The sequence below is a fragment of the Papio anubis genome, chromosome 1 (assembly GCF_008728515.1).
Source record: "Papio anubis isolate 15944 chromosome 1, Panubis1.0, whole genome shotgun sequence".
Classification (NCBI taxonomy): Eukaryota; Metazoa; Chordata; class Mammalia; order Primates; family Cercopithecidae; genus Papio; species Papio anubis.
The window spans coordinates 197,550,982-197,574,017 of NC_044976.1; the positions used below are offsets into that span (position 1 = coordinate 197,550,982).

At 36.6% G+C, this 23,036-nt stretch overlaps 1 long non-coding RNA gene and 1 other non-coding gene across 2 annotated transcripts; both read right to left on the bottom strand.

Moving 5' to 3' along the window:
• Positions 1 to 218: 218 nt before the first annotated feature.
• Positions 219 to 23,036, bottom strand: LOC101010534. Its single transcript, XR_640502.3, has 2 exons — positions 21,414 to 23,036; positions 219 to 502 (listed from the first exon to the last, which is right to left on the bottom strand). It is a non-coding gene; the product is annotated as an uncharacterized LOC101010534 (long non-coding RNA).
• Positions 14,020 to 14,090, bottom strand: LOC116272144. The gene has a single exon (XR_004180864.1). It is a non-coding gene; the product is annotated as a small nucleolar RNA SNORD113/SNORD114 family (small nucleolar RNA).

Consider the following 23,036-nt stretch of genomic DNA (forward strand, 5'->3'; position numbering starts at 1 on the left):
TAAAAGAAGCTCCATGGCTCGAATCCACCAACTCCCTGCAATCTCCGACAGCAGAGCCGCTCCGAGACCTGCAGACAGGCAGGGGGACAAACGACGGGGAAATGCTGCCAATACGGGGAACAAAAGCTTGCTCACATTGCTGGAGTTGCACGGGATGTAGCCTAGGAGTTTTGCTTTCATGGAAAAGAAAAAAAAAAAAGAATATTTAGAGTCTGGGATGGAGAGGACAGAACAGAATTATTATTCTTCATGAGGAAAACCAGGGAAAACTGGAGGACATCACCAAAACAGAAGCGTTTTTATAGAGCCAACAAATTTCATTTAACAAAATGGTTGAAATTATGTGTTCTTTCTTCAATCTTCACGTCTTTAAAATTAGATCCCCAGTGAAATTCTCAGAGAAAAACCATGGGAGCTTCTTTTACGCCCTCTTGTTTCTTTTGCTTTATTTCTTCTTTTCTCTTTTCTGCTCTGTCTGGAATGGGCTAAGGAATGGCAGTGCCTGTTGACAAAGAGATTGGTAAGGATCAGAATTGAAAGTCATTCTCAAAATTTAACTAGTAGCCCAAATTGAATTTAGAGAAGTGTCCTTAACTACTAATAACTAATAATAAATAGCAGTTTTTAACCACTTACAATGTGCCAGGAACTATTCATAGCACTTTACCCACACTTACTCAATTGTACAATCTACTCCTAGGATGGTATGGTATCGTAGGTGGGTACCATAATAATCAATGATATTTTAAACATGAAGAAATTGTAAAACAAGAAGTTGAAGTAACTGTCTCTGGGTCTCTCAGAGAGTAAGCCATGAAGTCCGGATTGAAAGCCAGTAAACCTGGCTTCAGAACCTGCTTGAACACCTCACTAGGCTGCCTCTGAGAAGGACCATCAGCCCTTGGTCCAGTCGCCATGGTGACTCCCTTCCATGCATCCCTCTCCAATCACTGGGTAGACAGCCTGACTTCCTCTGCCTTTGGTTTTGTCTCTGGACACCACCTCTTAATCATTCCCCTCTGTTTCATTCGTTGAAGTCAGCTCTCAGGCAAATGTCACCGAGGCTCCAGGGACACCCACCCGACAGCCCCATTCTGGTGTCCAAGTAAGCGCCTCTCTGTGCTCCTTCAACCACCTAATTTTGCCTCTCATTTAACCCATTCTACCCTCTTTTCTTCGTGATAATTTTTAATACCTATTTTCTGCACTGTATTTAGGTGCTTGTCCATAATCATTCCACTGCCTTAAATCTACCTTATTACTCTCAAATCTTGGGTCAGTGTCTCCAGCACTATAATCTCTTCAAAAGTGGAAACTGTGGACATTCTGCATTTGTATTTCCCCCACAACATAGCAGAGATGTTGAGTGAATAAATAAATGAACAAATAAAACTACCATTGTCTTTCTTTACCTCTTATTCTTCTGATCCCAGAAAGTGGAAAATAATAATAATAATCTCATAGTTTACACTTCTGGCAGCTAAGTAATGCTGGGATGAGTGTGGTGTGTGTATTATGAGGACATCAGGAACCTGAGATTATTACCCAAGTAAATGAGGCTCAGAGTTGACTCCAGTCCTTATTTTCTGCTGAGACATCTCTCTTCTTTATCTTTTAGTCTAGGAACTCTGACCTTAATGACCCAATTGGAGTAGATTGCCGCTTAAGGTTTTCAGAAGTAAAAGTGTCATCCTTGGTGGGGAGGGAAGCAAGAGGGGAAGAGGAGGGTACTTGAAACAGAACTTTGGGACCAGTACAACTGCTTAGGGGCTCATGAAAACCAAAGAAAATGGAAAGAAAGAAGCATGTCATCTGAATTAAATTCCTGGAAGCCGCACGGGTTGTTTTTCTCTAGGTTTTCAGCACACAAGCTGGAAGTTAGAGGATGCTTCAATGTGCTCTCCAGCTCAGGCACTCTGTTCTAACTGAGAGAATAAGAAGATAAACCTGTTCATCTCCCTCTGCCTTCCAATCAGTCCCTTACTTGATCTGCATTCAGCCTTCATGTTATTCAGCATCCCCCCAGCAAGTTGTGGTTAAAAGAGTATAGGTCCTGAGGTTAAACAGTCTTCCATCCAAAGCCCTTTTCCATAATTTGTTTATTATGGGATCTTGGACATATGATTTAATTTTTCTGGTCTGTCATAAGATGAAATGAGGCATCATAGACAAGTAGTTAGCTCAGCTCTGGCTCATGTAGTACTGAGTAATGTTGGCCAGATTCCCCACTTTTCTTCCAACGCCTCCAATTTTCTTCTTTGTTCTTTCCTTCTTCAGACCTTTTGTTCGTACGTCTTTACAATCTCCCCTCAACGGCTTACAACTGTTTTTTCTAAATTCTTAAGTTTAATTCCAGCTCCAAGTTGAAAGAAAAAGGAAACAGAAAAGTCATAAAGGTATTCAGCTTGAAAATTATAAATGGAAAAGCACTGCAAATCAGCCATGGCCTGAAAGGAAATAAAATGTTATTGAGATTCTGTGAGTCTGGAGGCACCATCTGGGAGTAAAACTTGTGAAGAAGCAAATCAAATCAGTGTTTTCTTCATTCAGAAGATACTTTTGCCTCAGGGATCATAGCAGCCTTAAGCAATTTTGAGGGGTGGGCCCTGAAGCAGTGTGTATTAGAGAGAAGAGGGAACAAAACCTACTGTGCTGGAGCCCCTAATTAGACATGTGACTCCCACCAAAGCAATTTGTCTCCCTCAGCCTTTGTTGCTTTGGCCAACCATCAAGCTCATGCAAGACTCCTACGAAAGAGCATAGCTAATTTCCTAGCACTTGCTCTCCTGAATCTTATCACCATGAATATTCTGCAGGAAGGACTCCTGAGAATATACGCTATCAGGAAACTACCTTTTTACTTTTGCTGCACTCTAGTAACAGGAAAAAGAATTACAAGAAGACAAGATGTTAGGTAAGCAAGCTAATATAACATGTCCTTCAGGTTATAGTCTAAACTCAGGAACTACTCAGTTCAGTTTCCAAAACATCTCTGTTCGCAGTATGAGGAATGAGATATGCACAAATAACATATAAGGTAGATAAAGACTTATGCTTGAAGAAGGATGCATAGCAAGGGAAGTTCCAAAGAAGAACAGCTCAGTCACTTCTAGGAGAGAAGTACCAGGAGGGAAAGCTTTATAGAGAAGGTAGTTTTTTGAGTTAGAGCTTAAAGCCTGAACAGGATTTGTCAGGTGAAAATGGAAGGTAGAACAATCCAGCTGTGAGTACCACAAAAGCCAACCACAGATGGGAAAGGATAGGATGTATTTTTAAAAGAGTGAAGAATTCAGCTGGGAAGGAGATAGAGAATATATAAGAAAATGATGAATGGAGGAATGGAAAAGGCCAGAGGAGGTGGGCAGGGAGGGTGCTGCATTTGAGATTAATAAATTTCAACAATGGAAAGCCATAGAGCTGCTGATGTGCGGAAGACAACCGAGTGTTCGCCTTCACATGGAGACTGATCTTCAGGGAAAAATATTTCCTCTCTCATATCCTTACACAGACTTTAAGTATTCTATGCTTTCCACTAAGATCCCACATTTATCCTCCCCATTTTATCATTGGATAGGTGAATTATTGATCTTAAAGTTGGAAGGGAACCCAGAGATTATGTAGTTCATGCTCCCACATTATTGATTTTAAAAGTTGAAGCCAGGCGCAGTGGTTCACACCTATAATTGTAACACTTTGGGAGGCTAGGCTGGCAGATCATTTGAGCTCAGGAGTTCAAGAGCACCCTGGCCAAATTGTCAAGATTCTGTTTCTACAAAAAATAAAAAAAAAAAAATTAGCTGGGTGTGGTGGTATGTACTTGTTGTTCCAGTTACTTGGGAGGCTGAGGCAGGGGGATCACTTGAGTATGGGAGGTAAAGGCTGCAGTGAGCCATGCTTATGCCACTGCACTCCAGCCTGGGTGACAGAGCGAGACCCTGTCTCAAAAAAAAAAAAAAAAAAAGAAAAAGAAAAAAAAAAGAGAGAGAAGAGAAGAGAAAAAAAAACTGAGACATAGAGAGCTCTACAAGGACTTTCAGTCAATAGAGGCCACATCTCTTGAGTCATACTTTAGGCTTTCTCTACCTCACCAGAATACATCTGATGATGAAATGACTTCTTCATTTCCCCTTTTTTTTCATTCCAGGGCTAGTTTTCTCATTAGCATTGTTAATGTACTTTGGAAACATGCCTGCTCTGCAATAGAGTAATGGCTTTGCTAAGCAGCAACTTCCTTTAAACCATTTTCCTTCTAAAGAGCAAAAAGAATACTTTGGCTCTCCTCCAAAGATTCTTGGAATATTTAATCTAGTGCGCTATCCAGAAAATGATGTTAAGTCAGCATGATATGCATGCTAGGATAGAGAAGAGTAAAGAAGGGGTGACCACCTAATAAAACACTGATAATTGGGTGAAATCATTTTTCATAGAAGTCTTTGAAAATAGACTAGGGAATGCCAACCTATGCTTCATTGAGGTAGGTCAGAAGTTAACTGACTCAAGGTCAAGAAAATGAAAGTAAATGACATTGGTACTTTCAAGTCCAAAAGGATTTTTGTCTGATATGAGTTTTTATATTGGAACTAATTCAAGTCTTAAAATTAAAATTTATAGAATCTCAACATGATTAAATTCATTTATAACAGTTCATCATAGCAATTAAATAACATATTGTAAGAAATATGTGTATTAATTTCCAATAGCTGTACAACGTGTTACCACAAAGTTAGTGGATTAAAACAATACTCATTTGTTATCTTACAGATATGAGCATGAAGTAACAAAGTGCTCAGTGTTTCTCAAATCTAAGATCAAGGTGTCAGTTGGGCCACATTGTCCTCTGGTCCTCAGTATCCTCCTCCAAGCTCACACTGTTTGGCAACAGAATTAAATTACTTATTGTCATAGGACTGAGGTCCTCACTTTCTCGTTGGAGCTTTCTTAGCTCTTTGGATCTGCCCTCAGATCCTAGTCACAAGACTTCCTCCATAGTGAGATTACAACGTAGCTTTTGCATGTTTCCAGGCCCACAGGAAAGCTATTCATTTTCTCTTTTAAGGGCTCACCTGACTAGGTCAGACCCACCAAAGATAATCATTCATTTGATTAACTCAAAATCAACTGATCAGAGAATTTCATTACACCCATAATTCCCTTTCACTTTGTAACGTAACATAATTATGGAAGTGATATTTCATCATATTTACAGGTCCCATTCACACTCACAGGTAGGGATTATGCAGAGCATGTATCCCAGGTGGCAGAAATCTTTGGGACCATTTTAGAATTCTGCCTACCACAATTTGTATGTATCCTAGCCTTCCTTCTAGAGTATGAGCCTCTCCCGGACATGGATCAGAATTAAATTGTTAGTTGAGTTAATGGGAAAAAAAACTACTTGAAATTAGTTTCCCCAGGCTTTTAAATGTCTCTAGTTTATATCTGCTTGTGTTGAGATACTTTGGCACTAATTATAATTAAGCATAGATTTCCATAAATAAATGGCAGTTTGTAACAAAGATTTGCCAATATAGCTGACACCTTTAATAAAATCAGTGTAATGACTAATTTCTTCACACAGCTAGACGATTTAGCACAAGTATTTATTGAATACCAACTTTGCATGCACTGAGCAATGTGCTAGATTACATGGGGAACCAAATAAAAGACATCATCTCTTTTCTCAAAGAGCTCACAACATAGTAAGGAAGAAAACTCTAAAGCACATAAAGTAAAATTTAACAACACAAAACAGTTAATATTTATATCTAAATTGAGTGATACAGAAACACATGGCAGAAACTTCCAGAGGTAGATCAAAGTTGGCTGAAGTAAGAAAAAGTTATAAAATTATATCCATTGTTAAAAACCAAGCAGGAGAAATTAGACTTGATATGTTAGAAAAGAGAGCTGTTGAAGGTTTCAATCTGTGACATAAAAAATGAAAGCTGTACATAAGGAAAGTGAGTGCGAAGAGGATTTTGTAGGGTGGATTGGAGCAGAAGAGGTTTTGAAATTCGGGAAATCACTTAGAAAGCTAATGCAGTAATCCGGATATGAAGGGATGAGGACCTGGACCATGTGGTAGTATCAGGACCAGAGGGAAGATTCAATAAGCTATGCTTTGAAAATATAACAGCATTTGGTCTAGGATTTTTACCTGATATGGGGGATAAGACAGAGTTGAAACTATAGTTTTAAATTTCGGTGGTCGTGGCAGAGATTGATGGCTATACATCAACACCCACTTCTGGTTTTGTTTTGTTTTTTTTTTTTCCTGGACAAAGTGATAGACCATATTTCCCATCTTCCCTTGAGATATGTGTGACCATGACACTGAGATTCAGCCAACATAAGAGAGCAGAGATTATGCAGCACTTCAAGATCTGAACTACAGAATCTCCTGCATGCAATCCTCCATGGACGGGGAGGGTCACCCTGCAGACTTCTCTCACCCTGTACTATGTATTCAATCGAGTCTGAACCATTATACATTTTTGTCTATTTATTTTAGAATTAAACCACTTTACCATTGACTTGGAATATGGTGGCACCCCTAACAGAAGAAGAGCTGGGAAGAGGATGTTCATTTGGGGTTTCAGAGAATACTAAAAGTGGAAAGTCTTGTAGGCAGCCAGTAGTACACAGCAAAATCAAAGCCTAAGAGAAAGGACTCAACAGTAAATAGAGATTTGTTATTTGCAAATTAAAGTTTGTTGACACTACAGAACAGGAGAATTCTCAGATGAAGAAAGTGTAGGAAAATGAGTAGAGTACTGTGTCTTAAATATTCACATTCTCATATCATACATAAAAGCATGAAAATGTAAGAATAAATATGTCAACTTAAGAGGAGGAAATATCACCATCTAAACAATACTGTTTTCAACTTCACGAACACAGTATGTGCTTCCATTTACCTAAATTTTGTTTAATTTTGCTGAACAATGTTTCATAGTTCTTGGTATACATGTTTTGTACTTCTTTGTTAAATTATCTGTAAGTGCTTTATTATTTTTGATGCTGTTATAAATTTAAAAAAGTATTTCCTGGTATTAATTTTCATAGTTCTGAAAAATAATTCAAAAATAAAAACATCATTTGCCTGTATGAATATGTTCAGTTCTTGTGTTTATTACTGCTGTTTTATGTTTTGTCTTCTAAACCATTTGCAGTAAAACAACCAGGATCCTTCACTGCATGAAGAGAACAATTGTTAATGGTTTTATGCTAACTTCCGTTATGTTTATGTTAAATGTCATATTCATACATTGATTTATGAAGTAGTTAGGATAACTAGTCATTGTTTTTCCTGTAAAAAGTCTGTTCTGATGACATTTGTTTTGTGTTGCCTATATTCGAGTCTCACATTTTGATAAATAAAAGTGTTAAAATATCTATCTATATACATATATTCACATGAAGGAGTGGAAAAAGGGAGAAGAGCTAATAAAGAATTGAGAAAGGAGGGTTTGAGATACAGGAAAGCAACAAAGATAGCTTAGACGTAAAACCTTTTTGTTTCTGATGCATCTTCCACTGACCAACAGAGTAAGTCCAGATAAGAGCTCCATCATTAACCTAGGGACATGCAGTATGAACCAGCCACCACTAATTTATTGCCTAACTCTTTCATATTCATTTAACAGCCATTAACACTCAAATGAAGTTATTTAAAACAATGAATTGGCCAGAAAACAGATATCATTAGGGAAAAAGAAAAAGCATGACGTCAGGTTTATGTTAACATCATCACACCTGTCTTGACTAAATATTGATTTACACACATTTGAATATTTGTTTTACTTTGCCATCAGCATATCTTAGCATTTAACAACAACAACAAAAAATAAACATATTATCACAGTTGTCTATGTGAATTCCAACAATGTTTTGGTTGATGTTTTTCCATGAAATTGTTCAAGGTATATGGCTTCTATTAGCATTATATGGGCACAAACTCACAGTCAGTACCATAGACCAAAATAAATATCTAAAATCTAATTTTGACCTTGCAGTTTGTTCTATAGCAATCATTTTATGAAAGGAGTAATACATTTTGGTTTGTTCACAGCTTAAAAGTAAAACCCTGGCTAGGCATTATGGCTTACGTCTGTAATCCCAGCACTTTGGGAAGCCAAGGCAGAAGGATCACTTGAGCCCAGGAGTTCAAAATCAGCCTAGGCAACATAGCAAGATCCCCTGCTCTACAAAAATAAAAAAAAAAAATTACCCAGGCATGGTGGCACATACACGTAGTCCTAGCTATTTAGGAGGCTGAGGTGGGAAAATTGCTTGAGCCCAGGAGTTTGAGGTTACAGTGAGTTATGGTCATAGCACTGCATTTCAGCCTGGGCAACAGAGCAAGTCCTAGTCTCTAAAAAACAAAACAAATAGAAAAAGTAAAAACCTAATAATGGGTGGAATTTAATTCTCAGTTCAGGAAACAAATATAAGTTATTTTGTTGTTGATAATAATTACATTTGGGGGTAATCATTAAAGGCAAAACGAAAAAATTTCAAAGCAACAAAACTATATTTAAATTAAATGTCGATGGCACAGAAATGTCAAAAAAAGAATAATTGCTGGGCCTGGTGGCTCATGCCTGTAATCCCAGCACTTTGGGAGGCTGAGGCAGGTGGATCACCTGAGGTTAGGAGTTTGAGACCAGCCTGGACAACATGATGAAACCCCGTCTCTACCAAAAATACAAAAAAATTAGCCAGGCGTGGTGGCAGGCGCCTGTAATCCCAGCTACTTGGGAGGCCGAGGCAGGAGAATCACTTGAACCTGGGAGATGGATACTGCAGTGAAACGAGATTGCGCCACTGTACCCCAGCTTGGGCAACAAGAGTGAAACTCCATCTCAGGAAAAAAAAAAAAAAAAGAATAATTTCAGGTGGAAGGTAAAGAATATGATCATTTATATGTTTAAATAGCATTAAGATATTTTATTGATAATCTAGAAAGTATCAGGCAGAGGTAGGCAAGTATTTAAAGAAGAAACCCTCAAGCAGAGAGGAAAATGCCCATTGGTCAACCAGTCCACAGGGGCAGTGAACACAGCCTTTCAGACACTAGACCATACAGATCCTCACCCATTCTCCACTGAGACAATGTGTTCCCGGCATGGTGACTGGCATCACATTTCACTTAGCTGGATGGGGAATAAAACTTCAAAAAGACATGGCTTATTTAAGGCCACATCTCCATGAAACCAAAGCAATGGATCATTGCAATCAATCCAGTCAAAAGAATCTGTCAAGTTGAGAAAACAAGCCAGATGAATTGTTTAACAATGCTGACAAAACTAGTGCATTACATGAGAGTTATTTGAGATGTTCACTCTCCCTTGGTGATTTTTTTTTTTTTTTTTTTTTTTTTGCAATGAGTAACAACAGAGGTCCTTGATATATAAGAAGACTTCACTTATTCTTTTTATCATGCAAAGCACCACTTTTCCTTTCTCTTCCTTTTTATACAGTATAACTTTCCCCCAACTTTCAGATAGACAAAATAACAATAATGGAAATGACTCAATGATCTTTTTAATTTCCTAGGCTCTTTCAACCTCTGTAGACCCCACTTTAATGCAAATCAAACTTGGGCGGACTGTACGTTACCTACTGAAAAATAGTTTCAATTAGAAATTTAATTACACTGTCTTGAGGAAATGGAAACGATAGTTTCTTTGAATTTTATACATTATGGAAACCTCCAAAGTACTATAAATCTGCTAATTGATTTCTGTACCTGTTATGTTTGATTAGGTGTATTTTATTGTCTTCTTGGTTTTAATTAACCCTGGGCTTGTCAAAATGCTTCCAACGACAAAGGATATATGATGAAGTGTGATAAACTCTATTAACAGAGGCTGACTTTTGTCAGTAATTGCTCTCCTGCACAAGAGTTATTAGAAATTAGCACATAGGAAAAAAAAGAAATGGTACTTTTGGTAACAACTTTTATTGGCAGCCATAAATCTGTGGATTGCCCCCTATGTGCTAGTGATAAGCAAATGTGAGTGACCATAGGGTCCTATAGAAGATCAATCACTCACTAGATGTCATATAAATATTAAGAGTGACAAAACAGCAAGAGTTATGAAGTCTGAGTGATAAGAGCAAAAATCATACCACCACCACTAATTGTTCGAATCAAAGAACTAGATCCAAAGAATGAACATAAATGTTAAAACAAAGCTACTAGAGCTGAGGCTGACCCAAAGCAGTTAATCAGTGTTTATGCAATTGATGGAAGAATGAATTAATCAGCCAATCAAGGAATTTTTCCAGATAATTAGCATTGTCTGTTATTCTAAAATCATTTTAACCATAACTTTCTACCATGCTGATCAATGCAGATCTTTCTGTTGAAAAAGAAAAGAGAAACATTTATATTCCACTAGTTACTGCTTTAGAAATGGAAAAGAGGGGAAGGGGTTGATTTGTTTGTTCAAACATAACATTGACTTTCGTTTTCCTTAAGGTCTAACATGGTAGTTCGATACCTGTAACACTTTTCTAGGCTTTTAATTCAGAAGATACGGGCAGAACAACACCTCCAGAAAGGTATCATAGGAAAATTCTATTCAAGACTGGTATCATGGCAGAACCCTGAACATCCAGATGTGTGACATAATTTATTATAATCAGAGGACTTTTCCTTATCAGGTTAGACAAATACCCATGATGCGTAGAACTTAGAAGCAAGCTCTGGGTAGTGGGGACCATGGTGTTGCTAATAATCTGAAGGGAGCAATCATAGTTAGGAATATGGCAGCCAGCCTGAAGGAAGAATCTAGGGAGGAGCGCCAAAACTTATTTGTGGGCATGGACATAGAAGAGTGAATTTTCCAGATGGGTGTGTGAGAGGAAAGGGAATAGAGAAGCTAAGATTAGAAAGGTAAGAGGAGAGGCCTAGCACAGTGGCTCATGCCTGTACTCCCTGCACTTTGGGAGGCTGAAGCGGGTGGATCACCTGAGGTCAGGAGTTTGAGACCACCCTGGCCAACATGGTGAAACCCTGTCTCTATTAAAAATACAAAAATTAGCCAGGTGTGGTGGTATGCTCCTGTAATCCCAGCTATTTGGGAGGCTGAGGCAGGAGAATCACTTGAAACCAGAAGGCAGGGGTTGCAGTGAGCTGAGATCATGCCACTGCACTCCAGCCTGGGCAACAAGAGCAAAACTCCGTCTCAAAAAAAAAAAAAAAAAAAAAAAAGAGGAGAAAGCCCTTCTATGCCAGGCTGAAGAGTCTGGAATTTGTCAGTAGTAGAGAGGCATCTGGTATGTTCCTGACTACTTGGTATGCACTACAGTGTGCTCCACATGCCAAATTAAGAGTGGCTTTGCCCTGAGAATCCTTCTAGACTGAGCTAGGTTGTCTTGTAGAGAGAATCCACAGGAGAAAGAGCAGAACAAACATGAGCAAGCGGTGTTGGTAGGGTTGACTCGTCTCCCCAGCTCCCCAGAAGCTGCAGAAGTGTCTGGCATCTAAGTTTAAAGAACATCAGCCCTTGAAGGTGAGATTATTGAGAGATGACCTGTTGGCCATTATACCACTGGCCCACAAGGACAGACATTACTATTTCTGCTTCATCACTGACACTGATTCCATGGACAGTACATGGCAGGTGAACTGAGCCCCAAGAGCTAATGCAGCAATGAGCTGAGAAAGGAACAAAACACTGTGTCTAAAGAGTAGAAGAACAAGCCAAGCACCTCACTCAGATGGCTCCCTAATAAAGAACTCCTGAGGAGATAGATGGCAATCTGAACCAAATAATGATGATCATTATTACACTGTGAGCCCATAAGGAAAATAAATTACAGCACAAACACTTTCTTGAAGTTGAAATATATGTTTTGAATTTTGAAATTCAGTAGATGCAACCCAAGAATTCTATATCCAGTCAAGATGGTAATCAGTTACCTACTAGGATAAGAGGAAGATATAGAAGAATTTAGAAAATATGTCACTCATATACCCCATCTGAAAAAAATATTAATAAAAAGGACTTTAAACAACTTTTGAATCTTAAGGAAAAACTTAAATTAGGGGAAAATAAAAAGGAGAGGAAAGAGAAGTGAGAGAGGCACCTTGCAATATATGTAATTGAATGTAAAGGAATAATGACAGAGTGATGGATAATCAGCAACATCACTGTTCAGATACAATTCTTAGAACAGAAAGCAGATGCTGTAATGTAAAACCTAAAGATAGCTACCTCAGCCATATCTAGAGGTTGTAAAGGTGGGAGAAGCATGAATGAGTTATAAAGATGTTATATTGTAGGGAAAAAGAGGAAAGGAAAATATAACCTAAAGATCTCATTGTATTGGGGTAGGGAAATCAGTGGATGAAGAGAGTGCCTTGGAAGGAGGAAATAGTTGGCATTTTGTTTTCCAAGAATAGTACATAAACATACTCAACAAATGATTGCAGGCATTTATGAAATACTTGTTTAAGGAATAAATTGCAGGTGTTGAGAAACAGAAAAACACCATAAGTTGAATAGAAAATGGTTTTAGAATTTCCAAACAAGAGAAAAACTGAATAAATAGTGACAATTCAACTAGCATAAAAAATGTGAAACCCTGGCCGGGCGCGGTGGCTCAAGCCTGTAATCCCAGCACTTTGGGAGGCCGAGACGGGCGGATCACGAGGTCAGGAGATCGAGACCATCCTGGCTAACACGGTGAAACCCCGTCTCTACTAAAAAATACAAAAAACTAGCCGGGCGAGGTGGCGGCGCCTGTAGTCCCAGCTACTCGGGAGGCTGAGGCAGGAGAATGGCGTAAACCCGGGAGGCGGAGCTTGCAGTGAGCTGAGATCCGGCCACTGCACTCCAGCCCGGGCGACAGAGCAAGACTCCGTCTCAAAAAAAAAAAAAAAAAAAAATGTGAAACCCTAAATTAAACATAAAGTAGAATGGAAACACTAAAATTAAGTATATGCGTTGTTTTCATTAAATGTGAATATGCCAAAGTCCCTTATTAAAATATAGATTGAGTCTTTCTTGGTTAAGAAAAGACCAGATATATATATTTTATGACTTTGTTACTCGAAGTGTGTGGAACTAGCAACACTCGCATCCCTGAAGCCTGCTAGAAATGCAAAATCCCAGGTCCCACCCCGGACTCACTGAACAGAAACTTTTAATAAATACAGGTCAGTCTTGCGCGTGTTAAAGTTTAGGAAGCGTTCATTTTATGAGACATTTAAAACGATTTATAAAAGAACACTGAAAATACAGCAGGGAGCAAAGAGGTACCAGACAAACACAAACAGAAAAGTTAGTGTGAATACTAATACCAGACAGGTAGTGTTTAAAGCTACTTGATAGATCAAAGAGAGAAATTGTGTGTTGATTTTTAAAAGCCCAATTTAGATGGGGCACAGTGGCTCATGTCTGTAATCCCAACACTTTGGGAGGCTGAGGTGGAAGAATTGCTTGAGTCCAGATGTTTGTGACCAACCTAGGCAACATGAGGAGGCCCCGTCTCTAAAAAACCGTATTAAAAAAAAAAAAAAAAAAAAAAAAAATCAGGCTGGGCACAGAGGCTCCTGCCTGTAATCCCAGCACTTTGGGAGGCCAAGGTGGGAGGACTGCTTGAGCCCAGAGTTTGAGACCAGCCTGGCCAACATAGCAAAACCCCATCTCTACAAAAAATACAAAATCAGCAGGGTGTAGTCCAGGCTACTTGGGAGGTTGAGGCAGGAGGATCACTTTAATCCAGGACGTTAAGACTGCAATGAGTTGTGATTGTGGCACTTCATTGCAGCCTGGGTGACAAAGTGAGACCCTGTCTCAAAAAAAAAAAAAATCTTAGCTGGGCATGGTGGTGCATATCTGTAGTATTAGCTACTCTCACGGCTGAGGTGAAAGGATTGCTTGAGCCTAAGGATTCGAGGTTACGGTGAGCTATGATCATGCCACTGCACTCCAGCCTGGGCTACAGAGTGAGACCCTGTGTATGTTAAAAAAAAAAAAAAAAAGCCCAATTTATTATTTTTTATTTGACCTCAGGTTCACAAAAATAGATTATTCATAATCCCTCATTCATGATACTTTCTCATCATTGATCCATTCACAGCCTACTTTTATTTAGTTAGCTGGATATTTTTATATCCAGTAGTTTTTTCATTACATCATAAACACCTGAGATACTCTACTCCAAACAAACAGAAGAGCAACAATAACCTATATCTAACCATACTCTCCCTCTCCTATTCTACCCCACTCCCTCCCACCACCTGAGTCCTGTACAGAACACACACTTGCTTTCCTTTTTTATATAATTCCCTTCCATCTATATGTTCTCAAATCACACACACACACACACACACACACACACACACACAAAAATTCTTAACGTTATACAAAGGAATTTCATGTATAAAATCTTTGGAGATTTACCTTTTATTAATATCTTATTAATAAGATTCATCCATCTTGTTGTATGTTACTGTAGCTCATTTTTATTATAATACAACATTCCACTGAGCCATAGTTATCCTCCCATTCTCTCATTGATGAAATTTTGGGATTTTACAGGGTTTTAACTTTGTTAACCAGCGCTGTAATGAGCATTCTCATACATGCCTCTTGCTGTAGATATGGAGTGTTTCTTAGGTATATATCTAGGCATATAGGATAGGTGACTAACATTAGAAAATGATATCTGACTAGTTTTCAAAGTGTAGAGCACTGTATAAAGATTCTCTCTGTCCACATTCTGTCTTACACTGAATATTGTAGACTTTTAAAAAAATTTGTGTATCAAATGGGTATAAAATGGTGGGTCATTGTTTTCATGGTTTGCATACACCTAATGCTAATGATGGTAAATATTTCCCTATATTTGTAGTGGCTTTATGAGACCCTTTTCTGTAAAGTGCCTGTTCATAACTTATATCTATTTTTCTATTGGTTGTTTGCATCAAAGGCACATAATCGAACAGATCTGGTGAACAACAGTATGTAAGAGTATGGAGACAGCATGCTATAATCAACAAATTAAGTTTCATAAACACTCATATATGTATGTGTGCACGTGTATATGTGTGTATGCAAGTGTATGTGTGTGCATGAAGAAAGGGAGAGAGAATTTTACCTCTTTAAAAAATAAATATAAATTCGTTGTATATGACCATGGAATATTTACAGAAATCTCCCATGTGACTGTCATAAAACAAATTTTAACAATTCTTAAAGGAAAGATTTTATAGAGTACATTCATTTTAATAAAATTACAAATAAAGAAAAGATGGCATAAAATCTCAGCTGATTAGAAATTAAGAAAAGTATCCTTATAAAGCCATTGATTCAAAATTGAAATTACAATCTCTAGAAGGCAATTAAGAGCGTGCTTTGGCCGGACGTGGTGGCTCACGCCTGTAATCCCAGCACTTTGGGAGGCCGAGGCGGGTGGATCACAAGGTCAGAAGATCGAGACCATCCTGGCTAACACGGTGAAACCCCGTCTCTACTAAAAACACAAAAAATTAACCGGGCGTGGTGGCGGGCGTCTGTAGTCCCAGCTACTCGGGAGGCTGAGGCAGGAGAATGGCGTGAACCCGGGAGGTGGAGTTGGCAGTGAGCCGAGATCGCGCCACTGCACTCCAGTCTGGGAGACACAGCGAGACTCTGTCTCAAAAAAAAAAAAAAAAAAAAAGAGCGTGCTTTATATTTTAACCTATAGAAAATGTCTAAACTTCTACTCAGAGAAAAATTTTTAGTAAATGTTACTTAAATGTTTAAGGTTTAGTAAAAATAAAAATGTCTATCTTAAAAAATAGATAATAAAAACAAAGGAGCTTAGTACTCAATTTAAGAACATTATAAAGGAACAAAAGGATTTTTAAAAAGTAGTAGAGGAGAATGAATAAATATGTGTCACAATTAGTCAGAACAAAAAATGTTGGAAAAGATTAATAACTCCAAAAACTGTTCATTTCAAAGAAGTATTAAATAGACTCTTCACAATTCTGTTTAAGGAGTAAAGTGAGAGAGAGAGTAAAAGTATAAAAACAAAAGGAAAAGGAAACATAATTATAGATAAGGAAGAAATTCTGAAAATTAGAAAATAATACAACATGCAACTCTGCAGGGCCACATTTAAAAACCTAGAGACATACAATTTACTAGTAAGATATAAATTAATAAAAATGACCTGAGAAGAAACAGAGAATATAAACAGGCCTGCACAACATAGAAGAGTTTGGAAAATAGTAAAAGTTGCATCATTTACCTTCAATATAATATAAACAATATTGAAGGTAAATAACACAGCTTTAACAATAGCATAAACATAGAAAAACACAATAAATAATAAAGAAACAATGAAAAACATAGAAAGTTCTATAATTAATTGTATGGAGAAAGTACAACTTTAATACTAAAATCTGAAAACGTTACAGAAATGAATACCTGAATATGTCGTGGAAACTTTTAATTTTATGAGGGAAAAAAAAACATGAGCATCTAGTCAGACAAGAAAGAAAAGAAACAAACAAACATCAATAATTACAAATAAGTAAATAAAAGCCAACAAACACATAAACTGTTAACTACAAAGGGTAAGAAATATCTATGGACTCAGATTTCTCCTTTTAACATTAACTACTAGAAGATAATAGATCAGTAACTATTGAGTACAAAGAAAATCACTGTAACTCAAGAATTCCATATTCAGTGGAGTTGTAATTCAAATATTAAGAAAAAGATATTCACAGACATAAAAGGACTAATACCAATTCTGAAAGTGTTTACTTTAATTCATGTGCTACTACTTGATAAATGAATCAGTATAAAATAATAAAGATGAAAAAGCTGGAAGCATACACCAATCTAAATAATTGTTGAAGATATGTTTCAAAAAACGAATGAAAAGAGAAAATTTCTCATACAATAAAAAATCCAGGAGATAGAGAAAAAAGAAAAGATGTCCATTTTACTTTTTATATGATGAGGTTTCAATTTTAACTACTATAGATGATGTAACATTTAAGTCCCAAAGGCTTAGTCCTTAGACTCTTTTTCTTTTTGATCTATACTCACTTATTTGATTATCTCATCCAGTCCCTAGTTTAAATAGTATCAGTAGGCTGTTGACTTCCAAATTTATCTCTCTAGAACTGACATCTCCTCTGACTTTAAACTTACAGATTTTTATCCATATCTTCATTTGGGTTTCTTATAGGCATCTCAAATTTAGTATGATCAAACCAAACTTAGGTTTCCCCATCCACAGTCTAAGCTCTCAGTCTTCTACGCACAATCCATTAGCAAATCCTGGTGTCTTTACATTTAATATATCCAGAATTTCACCATCTCTCATCACCTGTGCTGTTAACACCCTAGTCTACTTTGTTTACCTAGATTGTTATAAGACAGTCCTAGAAAGTTTCCTCCTCCTACAGATGCTCCCCACACAAGAGCTAGTAACCTTCCTAAAATATGCATTATACTCCTGCTCTGCTCAGTGTCTTCACGTATCCTTCAGAGTTACTCCAAAGCCCTTTGTATCCCTGCATAACCCAGTGCCCTTCTCCACCTTCTCTGACCTCAAGTACGACCATTCTCCCTGTTTGTTCTCTTGCTATAACTGCACTCAGATCTCTACACATGTTCCCACCACAGGCACTTTGTCATTTCTCTTTCCTCTATCAGGAACACTCTTTCCCGTAGACAGCAAGCACAGCTTATTCATCTTTGGATCTTCACTCACAAGTCACCTTATGGGAGAGGTCCTCTCTAACCACCTTTCTAAATTAAAGCTCAGCCTTCATTTCATATCTTATCCTGATCTATTTTTTTTTTGTCTTCACAGCACTCATTACTAGTATATGATTTACTTTTGAATATTTATTGGCTGAATATTGCTAAAGGTAAACTATCTGGGCTTAGAAACTGCTGAATTCTGTGCCTAGAATGCCTTGAACAGTGCCTAGCACATAGCAGCACCCAATAAATATTTATTAAGTGAGTAAATAGGGTAATTACCAGCCCCCCCCCACACACACCCCTCCATTCCTAAGAGCATTATTGACTGAATACTAATTCTGCAAGATAATTAGGAAGAGATATGTCAAATAAGCTTTGGAAATATACGGTTAAGTAAAATTACTTGGATTCTTGATTCGTTCAATACATATTTATGAAGTGAAGTGTCTACTATTTGTCTAAAACAGGCAGATACGGTGACTATTGGAAACAAGACAGACAAGTTCCTACTTTTATGGAGTTTATATTCCAGCTACAGAAACAGCCATAAATCAAATTATTACACATGTAACTATGCAATTGTCATTGTAACCAGCGCTACAGAAGAAAAGCACAGGATGCTCCAAGAGTTTAGAATGTAGACCTGATCTATATTCTAGGTTTCTGTAATGATATTATATTTAATTTGTTAACCAGAAGAATTATGAGAGATTATCCAGGTGTGTGGAGAAAGAGAAAAGAGCTCTGGCAGAAGGAATCATTTGTGTGAAGTCCTGAAGCTGGAAGGAACTTGGTACATTCACTGAACTAATCAAGTCAGAGTGTCATGAGGTTAGTAGGGGTCAGAGTGCAGGAGTTCATGAGCTGTGTTAAGAATTTGGAATTTGGTCTAAAAGCAAGGGGAAATCACTGAGTAGTTTTAAGCAGGACTTCTCATAGTCCTTAAAATACGAGTATCAATTGTAAATCTCTAAGAAGCACTTTCTCAATTTATTTAATGACAAACTACTTTTTGTAGAATCTCTTGATGGTACTATTACCCTGTAATATATTCATATTCTGGAAAATATACAACAGAAAAGTGCAAATTATCAGGGAAAACATATTTTAAGTAGAAAGACGATAAGAAAGCATAAAAAGTAACATATATGAGACTTTACAGCTCAGTTGGATCCATGAATATGTAAAGATTCCATTGTCCTATTATAAGGCAAAATCCACATTTAGTTCCAAAGTCCAAATTCAATTTTATGCTGTCAATAAAGATTAATATAATATGGCTACCATGAGACTAAAGCTTTCCACTTCTAATTATTTACCTAAGAGGAATGAGAACGTACTTCCACACAAAAACGTAAACACAAAAGTTCATAGAATCTTTATTTATAATACTAAAAACTGGAAGTAATCCAAATAGTCATTAAGAAGTGACTGAATAAACAAACTGTGGTATATCCCATACAATAAATGTCATATAGCAGTAAATAGGAATGCTCTGTCTTTGTGCCACTGCACACTTGGCACATCATGCAGCGTCCAGAACATAATAGATGATCAGTAAATACAGAAATAATTTAATTAACACAAATAATACATTTGTTTTAATGGACATACAGAACTTTGTATATAACCTAAGGCAAATATATATTCATGCAGTTGACCACAAAGAAAACGGACTCGAAAACTCTCTTAAGAATGATGCAATTAAGCCAAAATATAACAAAAGACAATGACAAAGTTGTAACAACTTGACAAAAAAAATGTAAACACTGATTTGAAGGGGAAATAAAAGACAAAAAAAGGGAGGAGCAAAAATATGCAAATTCAGAAGTGAAAAAATGTTACAATTACAAATATAGTTAAAACTAAAAAAATTTTTAAGAAAATTTAAATATACAGTGTAACAATTAATTTGAAAAATATAGATGAAATAGACATTTCCAGGAAAATTTAAATTATCAAAATTGATTCCAGATCAGTCAGAAAATTTGAAAAGACCAATAATAGAGGATATTGGAAACATCAAAGAATTATATTAGAAAAGGAAAAAGCAAGCACAAACAGAAATTATACACCAATATCATTTATGAATTTAGATACAAAAAATCCAAATAATGCATTAGCAAAGAGTCATACAAGACATTTAAAGAAATTAATCATGATGAAGTACGGTTTATTCCAAAAAGGCTAGGTCAAATCAAAAATAGCAATAAATATTACTTATGTATTTTTATTAAATATTTAACCTAAGCAAAGCTACTGTTCAGTAGATTTTTACCTTTAATCTATTTATGTTACTTAAAAGAGAAAAAAATTGAATAATTATAAAATATGTATTTAATAAAAATAAATAATTCATAAAATTCTAAGTAAAATAGTAATAGAACAAAAATGCCTAAAAACAATAAAGAGTTTGAAATAAAAATTAGTAACAAACAAAATTACATGTGGAAGTAGTGACTATATTTACTTGAAGATAGAAACTGGAGAAATGCCTGCTGTCATCACTAGTTAAACAGAATTCTAGAGTTTATGGCTAATTAAATAAAACCAACAAAAGACATACATGAATATGCATATGCATACACATATTTAATCAAAGAGATTCAATCAAAACTTAAAACAACTGGTCAGGTGTGGTGGCTCATGCCTGGAGTTCCTGCACTTTGGGAGGCCAAGTAGGGTGGATCATCTGAGGTCAGGAGTTCAAGACCAGCCTGGCCAACATGGTGAGATCATATCTCTACTGAAAATATGAAAATTAGTTGGGCATGGAGGCACATGCCTGTAATCCCAGCTACTTAGGAGGCTGAGGCAGGAAAATCACTTGAACCCGGGAGGCTAGGGTTGCAGTGAGCCGAGATCATGCCACTGTACTCCAGCCTGGGCGGCAGAAAAAAAAAAGCAAAAAACAAAACTTAAAACAACTGTTAGAGTTATTAAGAAGTTAAGAAAGTGGCTGGATACAAGATTAATATTAAACAGCTTTCTTTGATATTAACAAATCAGATAGAAGCTAAATTGAAAGGAATATCCTATTCATACACATCAACTGAATATGCATACGGTAACCAGAAATAAATAAACGTAAGAAAATGCGTGGGACTAACGAAGAACAGAACACAAGATCTTTCGTAATATTTTTATAATTCTAATATTTTTGCTGTTATTTTGGCATTTATTTTTATGCAGGCTATGAGACAGGAATCTAGCTTTTCTCCCCCTCAAAATAGGTAAATGGCCTCTGGTATTCACGCTATTTATTCCCTAACATTTTGAAAAATTAGATTTATCAAACAATAAATTCACATACATCTGGATACTTGGATATTTTTAAGCTACTTATGCTATGCTACTTATCTATTTGCATGTTTCTGAGCCAATATTAATTTTTAGAGAAAAATATTTGCTAGAAAATTTTAATCTACTAAAATAGTGGTTGATAACCTCTACTGTAAAACACAAATGAAAAATTATTGGGGTATTATTAAACAGATGTCAGAATTTTGAAGCCAGGTGGTCTTCTTTTGTTTGAGAAATCCTGTGTGTATGAGTCTAAGAAAGTGGATTCCTCACTGTCAGCATGTCCCCCCGACCCACTGCCCACCTTGCTTTTGAAACTGTTATTAAATAATAATGAGAAACTCATCTTAACAGGAAGTTTCACCTTCTATGTTCACTGACCTAGTTTGGAGTTCAGCAAGTTGTTGCTCAGCTTTTAAAATCACTGGTGACTCTCTCTAGAGGGTTTTAAAATACTAGTGCCAGGTGCTGCACATTCCCGCAAAGGCACGGCTCAGCATTTCCAGACGATTTCAACTCTTCCCTCGGCTGAAGCTAGCAGTTCTGTCAGTCTGTCCCCAAGGCAGCTAGGGGTCCCGCCAGGAAAGAAAAGAGTCTTGCTTATTTAATTTTGGTTTGCTTTAGAAAGCATATACATACAAATTTTAGTAAGCATCTATGAGAACTCATTTGTTAACCTAGTAACTATTTCATTGTGCAAATATATATGGGCATCATCCTTCCTGTTTCCAAAGAGATATAACTGTACCCACAAACAGAACACATGCAGACTGGAAAGACTTCCTTTTATGAATCTAATCAGAACTTTTTTTATTATTCCATAGAATTCCTATTATTCCATAGAAGGAGCAGGTAGAATCTGGCATTCAGAAAAGTGACAAAGTTAAAAACTGGGCCAATTTACAGTGAATTTTAAGACAGGATAATGCAGCCTTTCAAATCTAAAACTCTAAAATGAATCACTAGTTCAATGTATTATTATGTAAACAATTTCCTCTTAAACACAACTTTGGATCTTATTTTCAAAGTGACTAATATATAAGAAAGGTCATGAAAGTTGTACATGGACCTTGACTTCAGTAACTAAATTTAGTTTTTTTCCACAACTATTTTTCAAGAAACAGTTGGGCTGATCACCAACTTCTGTATTTTTGGCCAGATTCAAGTAATGAAGAATAGGATTGGACAGTGCTGTGAATAATTTTCTACCCAGGTTATCCAGGATCTTATCATTTGGGGGGATGATGGAACCCAGTGATAGTTGTTTTCAATCATGATTATTAATCATGAATCATTGCTATCTACTTGTGGAAAACATAAATCGACAAAGTAAGATGATCTAATGTAATTGGCCTGTTTGTTTTATAACATCTAACTGGGGGAAAAGAACATCATAATGTATATAGTAGCCCATCAGACAACGAATTTGGCCACCAAGATATCGGTATCAACATAAGAGCAAATAATTCACTCTGACAAATATTTATGGAATATATATTTTGTCTGGGCACCATGTATGGTGCAGGAGGTACAACGATTTTATTTCAACCATAAGAAGTTTACAATCTAGCTAGTGGGAAAGACACGTGATCCTGTGAAGAGATAATCTTTCTGTAATACGGTAACTGACAAGTAAGGGAAAAAAAAATTCTTGCAAAATTGTGATAGACAAAGTGAAGTAACAGTATCCAAAAGGAAGAGCCAGACTCTGGAACCTGAGTCTTCCATGTATAACCTTGGACAAGATACTGAACTTCTTTAGGCTTCAGTTTTCTCATCTGTAAAAAGAATACTAGAACTTACCTTGAAAAAATTGTTGCATAGATTTAGAAGAGATTCTTTATGTGATGTGCTTACTTCTTAGTAGTCATTAAGTAAATAGTAACTATTGGTAATATATGCTATTAATATAGAGAACATGCAAATCAAAACACAACTACTGAAAAGAAAGAGGAAAAGAAAAATTAACAATGTGTATGAAGAGATCACTAATAAAAGAATAAA